Source organism: Trachypithecus francoisi, unplaced genomic scaffold (assembly GCF_009764315.1).
Source record: "Trachypithecus francoisi isolate TF-2019V2 unplaced genomic scaffold, Tfra_2.0 Lachesis_group1, whole genome shotgun sequence".
Classification (NCBI taxonomy): Eukaryota; Metazoa; Chordata; class Mammalia; order Primates; family Cercopithecidae; genus Trachypithecus; species Trachypithecus francoisi.
The window spans coordinates 49,853,279-49,867,706 of NW_022681454.1; the positions used below are offsets into that span (position 1 = coordinate 49,853,279).

General features: G+C 43.7%; 1 pseudogene; it reads right to left on the reverse strand.

The window, feature by feature from the left end:
• Positions 1-11,529: 11,529 nt before the first annotated feature.
• LOC117084894 lies at positions 11,530-12,534 on the reverse strand (annotated as a pseudogene).
• Between the last annotated feature and the right edge of the window lie 1,894 nt (positions 12,535-14,428).

A 14,428-nucleotide genomic window follows, 5' to 3' on the forward strand; every position in this document is an offset into this window, starting at 1 on the left:
CTTTTTTCACTTAATATTTTCCCGTTTCATTAATGCTTCTTTCAATATATTGGTGTTTTTTGGCTGCATAAGTTTTTATCATATGTATCCACTGCAATTTAATTAATCCTATCATTGAACACATAGCATTTCAATATTTGCCTTTTTTCCTTCTTACAAGCACTAGGGCCATGAATAGATTTGTATCATTGGGCATATCTGTGAATATTTCCTTAGGAAAAATCCTAGAAGCAGAATGTCTTCGTGTATGTGCATGTACATTTCCAGGGACTGGAGGGTAGGTGTGGAGGGTGGAGTATGGTGGTATGCACATTTTAAAGGTTTTGGATTCATTTTCTCAAATTACCCTACAGAAAGGTACACATTGCTAATAGCAGTGCATGAGAGCCTCTTTCTCAGACCTTGGCCAATATGAAGAGATACTATTTTTAAAACCTTGACACGTAGGCAAGAATAATACGTGGTTTCACTCACAACTCTGTGATTATTAAAGTAGTTGATCTTTTTCAAAGTGTTTATAGAGCATTTTTATTCTTTGTGAGTTGCCTTCATGTCTTTGCCCATTTGGTTATTGTTGTTGATGTACGCTGTCTCATTCATTGGTTATATCCCCGAGACCTGATATCTGACATACTTAGACTTGTGCTCTTATTTTACAAGATCATCATTTTATTAACTGTGATGGGATTTTGGATTTCATGCTTTATACTGAACTATCTCTTCCATGAGAAGGCAGCATATTTAACATTTTTATAGTTGTTCCAATTAATATGTATTATTCAGACAGTCATCAAACATTTGTTGAACATCTATGTGCAGGCACAGGCTAGTTGCTGCAGACACAGAGTTGAATTAGACAGTTTCTATCTTCAATAAGCTCAGAATCAGTAGCTGGGATTACAGGCATGCGCCACCATGCCTGGCTAATTTTTGTATTTTTGGTAGAGACGGGGTTTCATCATGTTGGCCAGGCTGGTTCCCAACTCCTGACCTCAAGTGATCTGCCCACCTTGGCCTCCCAAAGTGCTGGGATTACAGGCATGAGCCACTGTGCCTGGCCTCTCTCTCTTTCTTTCTTTCTTTTTGTAGAGACAGGGTCTTGCTTTGTTGCCCAGGCTGGTCTTGTACTCCTAGGCTCAAGCAGTCCTCCTGCCTCAGCCTCCCAAGTTACTGGGGTTTCAGATGTGAGTCACCTCACTCAGCGTAAATACTTTTTTTTTTTTTCAAATAAAATTGTACATAAAACCCCAACAAATGCATACAGATGGAAATCAGAGACAGTGCCCTTAAACTGTGCCTTCCTTTCTTTTAGGATTGTCACAGAGCCCAGTTTGAAAACTGTCTCTTAGAGATAAGAATGAACATTGAAGTCCCTACTGTTACTAACTGAATGACTTAGAGTGAACTATTTAAACCTCTCCAGCCAGTTTCTTTATATCTAAAATGAGGATTAAAATAGTATCTTCCACATGCTAGTGTTTTAAGAATTGCATGAGAAAATGATCTCATCTAAACTCCTGACTTTAAATGTCATCTGTACACTGATTACTCGCAAATGTGCACCTCCAGTCTTAACTTCCGTTTTGAACTTGCACTTGGCAGAAATAAATATTGAACTGCCTACTTGATATTTCAACATGAATGCCAAATACGCACCTCCAATTCAATATATTGTGAACTCCTGATCTCAGCCTTAAACCTCCTCCTCCCACCCTCCTCGCCATCTCATTAATGGTATCTACTTTTCCTTTTGCTCTGACCAAAACCTTGGAATCAGCCATAACTCCTTTTTCCCACATTCCATATTCAAGACATTAGAAAAGACTGTTGGTTCTACCTTCAAAACACATGCAGAATCTAATCTTTTCCTACCACCTCCTCAGCTGCCACCCTGGCCAAGTGCCCATCTTCTCCCCACTGGATTAACGCAATAGCCTTCTAACTGGTCTCCCTCCTTCTCCCTTGCCCCCTTTCATGTGTCCTCACCATAGCAGCCAGGCTGATCCTGCTACAACCAAAGCCAATGTATGTCATGCCTCTACTCAGAACCTCCCCATTTCACACCTCCTCATTTCTCCCAGCGTAAAGCCAAAGCCCTTAGCATGGCTGAAGTGAGCTGGCTCCTGCTGCCGCCTGGCTCTTCGTCCATTCCCTGCCTCACCAGTGCCGCTGCAGCCTTCTGGCCTCAGTGGGCTTCCTGGAATGCTTTCTCAGATGTTGCCATAGCTACTTCCTCACCTCCTTCAGTATTTGCCTAAAGGTCACCAACTCAGTGAAACCATTGTCTTCATTTTCTAAAACTTAACATATACGATTACACAAACTTCTTTTTCTCTCTCGCTGCTTTATTTTTCTCCATATTAAAACGTATGAGATGCCAGGCCCGGTGGCTCGAGCCTGTAATCCCAGCACTTTGGGAGGCTGAGACGGGCGGATCACGAGGTCAGGAGATCGAGGCCATCCTGGCGAACACGGTGAAACCCCGTCTCCACTAAAAAATACAAAAAAGTAGCCGGGCAGGGTGGCGGGCGCCTGTGGTCCCAGCTACTCGGGAGGCTGAGGCAGGAGAATGGCGTAAACCCGGGAGGCGGAGCTTGCAGTGAGCTGAGATCCGGCCACTACACTCCAGCCTGGGCAACAGAGCAAGACTCCTCAAAAAAAAAAAAAGTATGATATGCAGTCATGCGTCACTTACAGATGGAGATACTTTCTGAGAAATGCATCATTAGGCAATTTCATCCCTGTGCAAACGTTATGGAGTTCATGCACACAAACCTAGACGGTCTAGCCTACTACACACCTAAGCTATGTGGTATATAGTCTATTGCCCCTAGGCTACAAACCTGTGCAGCATACCTACTTCATGCTGTAGGTAATTGTAACACAATGGTAAGTATTTGTATATCTAAACATATTTAAACACAGAAAAGGGCTGGGTGTGGTGGCTCACACCTCTAATCCCACCACTTTGGGAGGCCACGGCAGGAGGATCACTTGAACCCAGAAGTTCAAGACCAGCCCAGGCAACATGACTAAACCCCATCTCTACAAACAATACAAAAATTAGCTAGGTGTGATGGCACATGGCTGTAGTCCCAGCTACTTGGGAGGCTGAGATGGGAGGAATATTTGAACACAGGAGGTAGAGGCTGCAGTGATCACAACACTGCACGCCAGTTTGGGCAACAGAGTGAGACCTTGTCTTAAAAAAAAAAAAAAAAGAAACACAGAAAAGGTACTGTGAAAATACAATATCATCTTATGGGACCATTGTCCTATATGCATCCCATCATTGACCACAACATTGTTGTGTAGCACATGACTGTAACTTGTTTTACTTATTTTCTTTGGTGTGTGTCCTCCACTAACAGGAACCTAACTTCATGAGGGCACAGCTATTTTCTGTTTGAATCATCATACTTTATTTCCAGTGTCTGGAATACTGCCTAGCACATAGTAAGTTCTCAATAAATATTTGTGGAATGAATCACGTATATAAAGCTTTTGACGGCATAGTATATGATTCATTGCCTTCAGGCATTTTTATCACTCTTTTTCTTCTCCAAAGGATTTGTCTTTCCGGAAACCTTCTATGAGGAACTATTCACTTAAGAGGAAGCTGATTTTTCAGGTTCTATTTCAGGAGAACAATTTTAACATTCAGTTTCTAAGCCTGAGTTTCTGAAATGGTGTCAACTTAGGGTGTGGGGGAAAGGTGGGGACAAACAGTGGAGAATTTGTAAAAATTACAGATGAATTTTAAAAGGGATATCCCACTGGCTACAGTGACTCAGACTTGTCTCAAAAAATAAAAAAAAAAGGCCAGGCACAGTGGCTCAGGCCTGTAATCCCAGCACTTTGGGAGGCTGAGGCAGGTGGATCACCTGAGGTCAGGATTTCAAGACCAGCCTGGCCAAACGGTGAAACCCTGTCTCTACTAAAAATACAAAACTTAGCCCAGCGTGATGGCAAGTGCCTGTAATCCCAGCTACTTGGGAGGCTGAGGCAGGAGAATCGCTTGAACCTGGGAGGCAGAGATTGCTGTTAGCCGAGATCATGCCACGGCACTTCAGCCTAAGGGACAGAGCAAGACACCATCTCAAAAAATAAATAAATATTAAGAAATATATATATCTAGGGATATCCTCCCCATTAATAAAGTATAAATTCAGTGTAAAGAAATGGAAAGTAGTGCATGCAAATGTTAACTACATTTATATTTGTTTACCTATTTTAAAACTCTCGAATAATCTTGAAAATTCAAGTTAGTAATTTTTTTCTTAGGCAGCATTGGCATAGTAACAAACCGAAATAATCATGGCTTTTACTTGCTTTATACTTAAGCAATAGAAATGTCAACACAGCATCTGTGAAAGAATTATTGGGATCAGAGGTCATGTCCCATTGTAGGAATACCTCATAAACATAAATTGCTCTCGGTTTACATCATTTCCTTGAAGAGAGGAAAGTGTTGAAGACACCCTTTAGAATCTGGAGAAAGTTTATGGCTCTGGTCAGTATTTTTAAAATACTGCTAAAAATACACACTGAATATTTTATTTTATTTTATTTTTGAGACAGAGTCTCACTCTGTGTCCCAGGCTGGATTGCAGTGGCATGATATCGGCTCACTGCAACCTCTGCCTCCAGGATTCAAGCAATTCTTGTGTCTCAGCCTCCCAAGTAGCTGGCATTACAGGTGCCCACCACCATGCCTGGCTAATTTTTGTATTTTTAGTAGAGACGGGGTTTCACCATGTTGGCCAGGCTTGTTTTGAACTCCTGACCTCAGGTGACCTGCCTGCCTCGGCCTCCCAAAGTGCTGGGATTACAGGCATGAACCACCGTGCCTGGCCATAATACACACTGAATATTTTAAACAAATCCATTTAAAAACATGCTACAAATAAAAAAGTTTTTAGCACAGATTAATTAATTACTAATTGAAAATTGTTAAGATCTCTGACACATGGTGAAGAATGTAGGGAAAGGCATACAATTTTATAATTTTTCCTCATTCATGTATTTATGTTTCTGATTTTCTTCATTCTGTTTTTAGCTGGTCTTTATGTGTACATAGATAGGTTCTCCTTTAAAATAAAATGTGAATGGAAGTTACACTAACACATGTGAATGTGTTCCAAGAAGATGGAACAGCAAGTGCATAAGCCTTGACATAGGGATGAATGAAGCAGATTCAGGTAACAAGAAGGCCAGATTTCTAGTCTTGTTTCCAAAGCCCATAGCCATCCCACATTATAGCAAATGGTGGTAAAGATGTAGAGTAACTGGAACTCTTATACATTGCTGGTAGAAATGCAAAATGGTATTGTCACTTTGGAAAACAGTTCAGCAATTTCTTTCTTTCTTTCTTTTTTTTAAGACAGAGTCTTGCTCTGTCACCCAGGCTGGAGTGCAGGGGCGTGATCTCGGCTCACTGTAACCTCTGCCTCCCGGGTTCAAGCGATTCTCCTGCCTCAGCCTCCCAAGTAGCTGGGACCACCCACCTCGAACTCCTCAAGTGATTCACCCACCTGGGCCTCCCAAAGTGCTGGGATTACAGCTGTGAGCCACCGCGCCCGGCCTGGCTTGGCAATTTCTTATCATTGACTATGCACTGAGTACATGACTCAGCAAAATCACTCCTAGGTATTTACCCACGAGGAAAGAAAACTTATGTTCACACAAAAACCTGTCCATGGATGTTATTAATAGCTTGATTCATTATAATCCCAAATTGGAAAAAATAAATAAAACTTTAATGTCCTTCAACTGGTGAAAGAATAAACAAACTACGGTACATAGTTTGTTTTGTATGTATAATGAAATACTATACAGCAGTAAAGAGGAACAGACAGCTGATATATGTAGCAAAATGCATGAATCTCAAATGCATTATGCTAGGTGAAGGCAGGCAGATCCAGAAAACTATATACTACATGATTCCATTTGTGTGATAATCTGAAAAAAGCAAAACTATAAGGACAGAAAACAGATCAGTGGCTACCAGGGACTGGAGGTCAGAGGAGTATCTGACTACAAAAGGGAAAGAGGAGATTTTGAAGGATGATGGAACTGTTCTATATCTTGATTGCAAAGGTTTTACATAGTTACAGGCATTTGCCAAAACTCTTAGGATGTACCCACACACAAAAGGTGAATTTTACTGTATGCTAACCATACCACAATTTTTAAAAAGTGAACAAAAGTCATTTTTACCAAGTTAGGGTGAGAATAATCAAAACACAATTATATTGTTGCCATCCTAATTAAGTTAGGGGCTAAATTTTCATTGCTGTAGATATGCCTGCATATAGAGTTGTGTTCTGGAAAAACCAATTCTTTTCTGAAACCTACAGTCCTTCATTTAATCAGTATTTATCAAGTACCTATTATATGCCATACACTATTCTAGGTTCTGAGGATACCTCAATGAACAAGACATATCCCTACCCTCCTAGAACTTGCATTTTAATAATAAGTGAATAACTCTGTAGGTAAATAAGTACATAGGCTACTTTAAGTAACATAACATACTGGTAAGTTGTTACAAAGAAAACTAAAGCCTGGTGAAAGAGAGTTTTGAGGAAATGAGGCTATTTTTGATAGAGTACTAAGGAAGGATTTCCGAGTGACAGTTGAACAGAGGTTTAATTGATTTGATGGAGGAAGTTATGTGAATACCTGATGGAAGAGAGTTCCAGGAAGGAGGAAAAGCAAGTGTATCAGCCTTGAAACAGAAATGAATCAGGCAGATACAAGGAACAACAGAAAAGCTGGATTTCTGGTCTTGTTTCCATAGCCCATTACCATGCCACGCTAAATGGAGATAATTTTTTTTTTTTTTTTTTGAGACGGAGTCTTGCTCTGTCGCCGGGGCTGGAGTGCAGTGGCCGGATCTCAGCTCACTGCAAGCTCCGACTCCCGGGTTCACGCCATTCTCCTGCCTCAGCCTCCCGAGTAGCTGGGACTACAGACGCCCGCCACCTCGCCCGGCTAGTTTTTTGTATTTTTTAGTAGAGACGGGGTTTCACAGTGTTCGCCAGGATGGTCTCGATCTCCTGACCTCGTGATCCGCCCGTCTCGGCCTCCCAAAGTGCTGGGATTACAGGCTTGAGCCACCGCGCCCGGCCTGGAGATAATTTTAATTTATACTTATCATAATAGTAAAATTCCAGGGAAAATTTGTTTATTCCTCCCAAAATGACAACTTGAAGGTACCATAATGCACAACTACTGTCAAGAAAAAAAGTGGGAAACTACAAATTTGCCAGTGTTCTCAGTTGTAAACCACTCAGTTTAGGCACATATTTTCTCTAGAGGACATTAGAAAACTCACGGAAATGCTGGGAAAGCTGAGGAACCAGTGTGCTAGTTATTAATTTATTGCCTCTTAGCTCTCAATCCGTCCTTCATTATCTACTCTGCAATAGTGGAGTTGAATACTGTAGAATTTCTCCTTTGCAGTGAGCGGGGTGTCAGACTTTTTCAGTAGAGGATGCTGGAGGGACACTTGCAGGAGGAATGGGCTTCTTCCTGGTCAGGTGTGCTTCCATTGGCTTCTTGCTTCTGCTCCTGGCTGTATGCAACATATGGCAGGGACATCCAGTAATGCTCCTCCCCGACTGTTACAGGCTAAATTGTGTCCCCCCAAAATTCATGTTGACATCCTAACCTGCAGTACCTCAGAATGCTACTAGTGTTTGGAGATAGGGTCTTTAAAGAAGTGATTAAGGTTAAATGAGGTCACTAGTGTGGGCCCTAATTTGATATGCCTCGTGTCCTTACAAGAAGAGGAGATGAGGACACAGACGCATACAAAAGAAACATATGAAGGCACTGGGGGAAGACAAGCCAAGGAAAGATGCCCCCAGAAGAAACCAGCCCCGCCAACACCTTGATCTTAGATTTCTAGCTGCAGATTGTGAGGAAATACATTTCTGTTGTTGAAGCCCCCCAGTCTGTGGTCCTCTGTTGTGGGAGACCAAGCAAACTAACACACCAGTGTGAACAGAGAGGGCACAGTCCCTTGGCAAGCCAGCAGCTCCAGCTCTGTGACCACCTGGCTGCAGCCCTCCTAACACCAGGCCTCATGACAAGCAATCAGTAAAGGGGTTCTTGATGCCCTCAATCCTTGCACAGGTCCATCCGCTAGCCTCAGCCCTCCTACACCTTGGAGTGGTTTGCCAACCTTCCCACGTACGTTCCAGAGACATGTTTCCCACTTGCTAGTCCTAACTGTGGTTTTCTGGCCAGCTTCTGTCCCCCTACTCCCTAGAAGAATATTACCTGCCTGTCCAGTGACTTAGACTGGCTCTGGCCTGGGTCAACCCAGCAAACTTGTCCACCCTCCAGTGGACTGCAGCCACACCTTCTCCAGTAGAGCTGGAATTCCAGCTTGACGAGAGGAATCCCTTCCAAGTTTGCTTCTTCCTCAAGTACTTTTCTCAGCTCTAGAGTATTCTTTAGCATTCTGCTTACCCCTTTTAGTTATTTCCCTCCTCTAGTTAATAATTCTATTTATTAAACTTTCCCTGTTCAAATTATACTCCAATTCTGGATTGGCACAGAATCCAACTGCCACAAAATGGTGCTGGGAGTAGTCCTAGGAGATAGACCTGTGGAGATGGGATCTGAGGGTTGACCCAGTCCTTGGAGTTCAGCACAGTACTGAGCTCCTTAGCAATGGGAAATGGGAAGCTAGTGACCCGTGGCGTGCAGGGACATCACACATCAAGCTAGCGCTTGTGGCTAATTGTAATGAAGTTGTAACTGAAGCAAGTGTCTTAGGAGCCCAAATGGCAGTTGCAACTAACTGTTGCGGCAGTGCATGATGTGCTGTGAGACGGACTTTTCTGAGCATACTTGAGTATTAACAGAAAGAAAAATGACAAGCCCAAATCCTTTAACTCTCAGCTCAAGTCATCGTTAGAGGACCACAGAGCTTTGAGGATAGCCCTGAAAGAATCTTTTATTGCTCACAGCCAGAGGGCTGGTACTGCTAAAAAATTAAACATACAATTTAAGAGTGTGGGTTGCTGACTTACAACAATAGTTGAATGTATAGTTTTGAGCTTCCCTCTCCTGTGGAAGTAGCTTGCTCTCGGTAGAAGACTAGCCTTCCTCTGCTTAAATATCTGTGATAAGCTCATCTGGAGACAAATGCCTTAAAAGGAGTTACTCATGATGCTCTAAATCTACCACAACCACCCCGTGTTGCCACTAGACTCATGATTATTGCCAAATCTCAGCATGTTCCAGTAGGACAGGGACCCACCATGACCCAGGAAGAAATAGTTTATACGCCAAAAGAATTGCCACACTTTTCTAATGTGTATCTTCAGAGACCTGGGGAACATGTGTGGAAGTGCAACCTAAAGATGTTCAAACGAGAATAATGGAATAGAACACTAGAGCAGGCTAAATTCATTCACTTGAGCGCACTTACTAGAGAGCTTTCCTGGCACAATATGGAAGAGAGACTCCAAAGGCTTAGGGAGACAGGCACGTGGGACTGGATTTACCATGTGCAACCTGCACACCAACCTTCCAGCATGTTCCAGGAAAAGAACCAGGAGACAACTTCCTGCACTAAGGCACCTGCAGACTGGAAAAGCTCTGTGGGTGTCTCTTTTGCAGGTTGAGGTGAAAAAACCCTCAACCCTGGTCTGGAGGGCCTGGAACTCCAGCTCACGCCCACCACAGTGTGAGTGATGAGGAAAGCACAAGGCAACTGGATCCAGTGGCAAATCTGCCATTTTAGGGGGCTTATTATCTTGTCTTTTCTTCTTTGAGAAAAGAGGCTTCTGTGAAGCTGTACCTGGTGCCTGTTTGTTCATGATGCTACCATACTGATAAACGCAGACCTTCCTAGGTGGGCATGTAAGGCCTGCTTATCCCCCAGCTAGGGTGACCAAACCTCCTGGTTTGCCAGGGCATGGGAGTTTCTGCACTAAACTATGAAAATCCCAGGCAGACCAGCACCCCCAGAATCCGGCAGTCCAGCCACCACTCAGCTGCTGCATTGTTTGGGAGGGAAGACAGCAAAACAGTACGGTGATTTGCTCAGATTTTCTCTCTACTATTTTGAATCTATTAAACAAACTACAGAGACTTTTGGCTCCATTTCAGGATAGAATCAGGTATGTTAATGTAAGTGTAATTTTTTTTGTAAAGCATACATACTTTTGAGTCTACATATTATTTGGCCATTAGTGTAGATTCCAATTAGAAGATGGTGGAACATTTACCATAAGCTCAATAGATGGAAAGCTCATTGAGGCAGCCTTGTGGCCCAGAACTACATAAGGTCTGTGATACATTTTCTTTGTAAATAAACCTGAGTTAAAAATAACTTTATGGCACCTCTGTTTCTCAAAGGGGTTCATGCCTATAATCCCAGCACTTTGAGAAGCAGAGGCAGTGGATCACTTGAGCCCAAGAATTCAAGACCAACCTGGGTACCCCAAGGAGGTAAAATAGAGTAACAGTTAAGAGTGGAGCCTACAACTCCTGACCACCTACGGTCAAATCCCTGCTCTGCATCTTCCTTAGGAATGGTGGCTTTATCATTGTCAACTTGGCTAGACTTGGCTAGACTGAACTACATGTCCCAGAATTCTCCTGCCTGCATGGCTCTGATTAGGGTGGACCACCAGAGACATTCTTCAATCAAGGCCCTCTGTCTGCATCTGTAAAGTTATTAAGTCTGAAAACTAGGTAAAAGGCTGTGACTTTCCACTCTAATGATGCAAGCTACATTTTTGACTACCCATCCATTTTGTTCCTAGGAACACTGTGATCAATTACCACCACAGATCTTTGTGAGCTAAGGCAACTGGTTAGCAATACGTTCCTGCTGCCCTGTATTGTAAATATGCCTACGTTTCTTGTCTTTGGTGGTTAAATGCAGTCACTTTGACTCTGCCTCTCTGGATTCTCTGGGATTCCATTTCCTTGTAAATAAACCTGAGTTAAAAATAACTTTATGGCTGAGTGTGGCAGTTCATGTGGTGGCGCATGCCTGCGAGTCAGGAGTCATTCCTCACTCATAGTAGGGACAATTTGCATTTATGGAAAGCAAACTGGAGGGGTGGCCTGAGCCCACTGCCCATGGTAATGACTCCTTGCAATGCGAATAACCAAGGTGAGGCAGGTTGGGCAGATTTTATCCTCCCCACAAAGGCAAGCCTTTGTTCCACAGCCGGCACCTGGCAGAGTGGGAGAGATGGCAGAACCAGAGCTTCTCATTTCCCTCCACCAGGCTAGAGTGGGTCAGTGGGATCATGGACCAAAAGAAGACATTGAATGGGCTGGTCTGTCACTCAGAAATGGGGTCCTGGAGCTGGAGTGGCATGGGTTGGGTGGGGAGAGTAGGTGGTATGGCCCCCCCCAACCAGACCACTAGAACCAACCTCCCCCTTAGCTGCCCACCCCCAGTGAGTTCTGCCTCAGCTTCCTGTGAAAGCCCTTGTAGGATGCCCTCTAGGGCAAGACTTCTGGAGTGGATGGCCCTGCCCTGAGCCATCCTCACCTGAGGATAGAGCAGTTCATGGATGCAAAGGGCATCTTGCTGACCGCGCCCATCTGCTGTCTCTGCTGCACCTCTACCAGCAGCATTGTCCCTGGCTGACCACTGGCAGGGCATGTAACCCATTGCCACATTCTTCTTCAGGTTGGGCAAGGGACAGCCACTGGTCACAGTACCAGTCATGGACCCTCAATGCTCAGGTGGGACTGTGTGCCTGCATCAGGGCCCCCTCACACATCAACCCCACATGCCTCCACTGCACTTGCCCTTCAGCTGGGGACCAGTGACCTTGGCTCCAGGGAAGTCGAGAGCAGCTTGGTGGCACTTCCCCAATGTCCAACTGAGGCTGCCCTCCACAGGGGTAGTGTGTTCATCAGTGTCACTCCCGTACAGCCAGAAGCCCGCCTCCAGGCACAAGCTGCCAGCACTGCCAGCTTCGCCTCTGGGTTTTCCAGAAGAGCTGATGCCGAGTGAACTGCCCCCACTGCTGGCACCAAGATGTCCATGCCATTCTCTCCTGTGCAGCCACAGTGGATAAGGTGGCGGCCAGACATGTCAAACACCTCCATCACAGCACTAGTCATGAAGGCAGTTTCCTCAGGTCAGCTGCCGCGCCGGCCTATAGCACCTGAGCCACAGGGGGCCCTTGCAGGGCTAGCAGGGCAGTATCTATCACCTCCAGGCCCACATCTCTGCCCTGCCTCTGAAGTTCTCTGACCTTGACCTGCATGAAGGCCAAGTCTTTTTTCCAGCAGCCATTGTTGGATATCACATATAGATGCCCCTCAGAAGTGCTGGTCACAATGAAGTCATCGGTAAACAGCAACAGTGTCCTCTGGTTTGGCCTTAGCTCCGCAGTGTCTCCAACCACTAGACTGCGTCAGCTTCATCGGGTTGCCACCATGTATCTTGGTCTGTGCACAACTAAGCGGATGACACAAGACAGGAGGGAATGCCTGCAGGAGAAAACCCCGATAGGCCACTGTGCTCACAGCCCACTGCATTGTCGCCTCTGACGGGTGCAGACGGTGCACAGAGGCCACCACTCTGCCACACACGCTGGGAGATGTAGTTCTTAGCATATTTAAACACCAGCAAAAACTACAGTTATTAAAGGGAACAGGTAAGTATATAGATAAACTTAATGCACAGGAGGTGAGGAACTCTCTTTTAGACTTTCTTTCAAACACTGCCCACGGAGTGCTTTTTTCTTTAAAAAAAATTATTGCTCTTTCTTTTTTTTTGTTAATTATACTTGAAGTTCTAGGGTACATGTGCACAACGTGCAGGTTTGTTACATAGGTATACATGTGCCATGTTGATTTACTGCACCCATTAACTGGTCATTTACATTAGGTATTTCTCCTAATGTTATCCCTCCCCCAGGCCCCCAACCCATGACAGGCCCCGGTGTGTGATGTTCCCCACCCTGTGTCCAAGTGTTCTCATTGTTCAATTCCCACCTATGAGTGAGAACATGCAGTGTTTGGTTTTCTGTCCTTGTGATAGTTTGCTCAGAATGATGGTTTCCAGCTTTATCCATGTCCCGGCAAAGGACACGAATTCATCCTTTTTTATGACTGCATAGTATTCCATGGCATATATGTGCCACGTTTTCTTAATCCAGTCTATTGTTGATGGACATTTGGGTTGGTTCCAAGTCTTTGCTATTGTGAATAGTGCCGCAATAAGCATACTTGTGCATATGTCTTTATATTAGCATGATTTATAATCCTTTGGGTATATACCCAGTAACGGGATCACTGGGTCAAATGGTATTTTTAGTTCTAGATCCTTGAGGAATCGCCACACTGTCTTCCACAATGGTTGAACTAGTTTACACTCCCACCAACAGTGTAAAAGTGTTTCCATTTCTCCACGTCCTCTCCAGCATCTGTTGTTTCTGACTTTTTAATGATTGCCATTCTAACTGGTATAAGATGGTATCTCATTGTAGTTTTGATTTGCATTTCTCTGATGGCCAGTGGTGATGAGCATTTTTTCATGTGTCTGTTGGCTGCATAAATGTCTTCTTTTGTGAAGTGTCTGTTCATATCCTTTGCCCACTTTTTGATGGAATTGTTTGTTTTATTTTCTTGTAAATTTGTGTAAGTTCTTTGTAGATTCTGGATATTTGCCCTTTGTCAGATGGATAGATTGCAAAAATTTTCTCCCATTCTATAGGCTGCCTGTTCACTCTGATGGTAATTTCTTTTGCTGTGCAGAAGCTCTTTAGTTGAATTAGATCCCATTTGTCTATTTTGGCTTTTGTTGCCATTGCTTTTGGTGTTTTAGTCATGAAGTCCTTGCCCATGTCTATGTCCTGAATGGTATTGCCTAGGTTTTCTTCTAGGGTTTTTATGGTTTTAGGTCTAACATTTAAGTCTTTAATCCATCTTGAATAAATTTTTGTATAAGGTGTAAGGAAGGGATCCAGTTTCAGCTTTCTACATATGGCTAGCCAGTTTTCCCAGCACCATTTGTTAAATAGGGAACCCTTTCCCCATTTCTTGTTTTTGTCAGGTTTATCAAAGATCAGATGGTTGTAGATGTGTGGTGTTATTTCTGAGGCCTCTGTTCTGTTCCATTGGTCTATATCTCTGTTTTGCTACCAGTACCATGCTGTTTTGGTTACCATAGCCTTGTAGTATAGTTTGAAGTCAGGTAGCGTGATGCCTCCAGCTTTGTTCTTTTTGCTTAGGATTGTCTTGGCAATGCAGGCTCTTTTTTGGTTCCATATGAACTTTAAAGTTGTTTTTTTTCCAATTCTGTGAAGAAAGTCATTGGTAGCTTGATGGAGATGGCACTGAATCTATAAATTACCTTGGGCAGTATGGCCATTTTCACAATATTGATTCTTCCTATCCATGAGCATGGAATGTTCTTCCATTTGTTTGT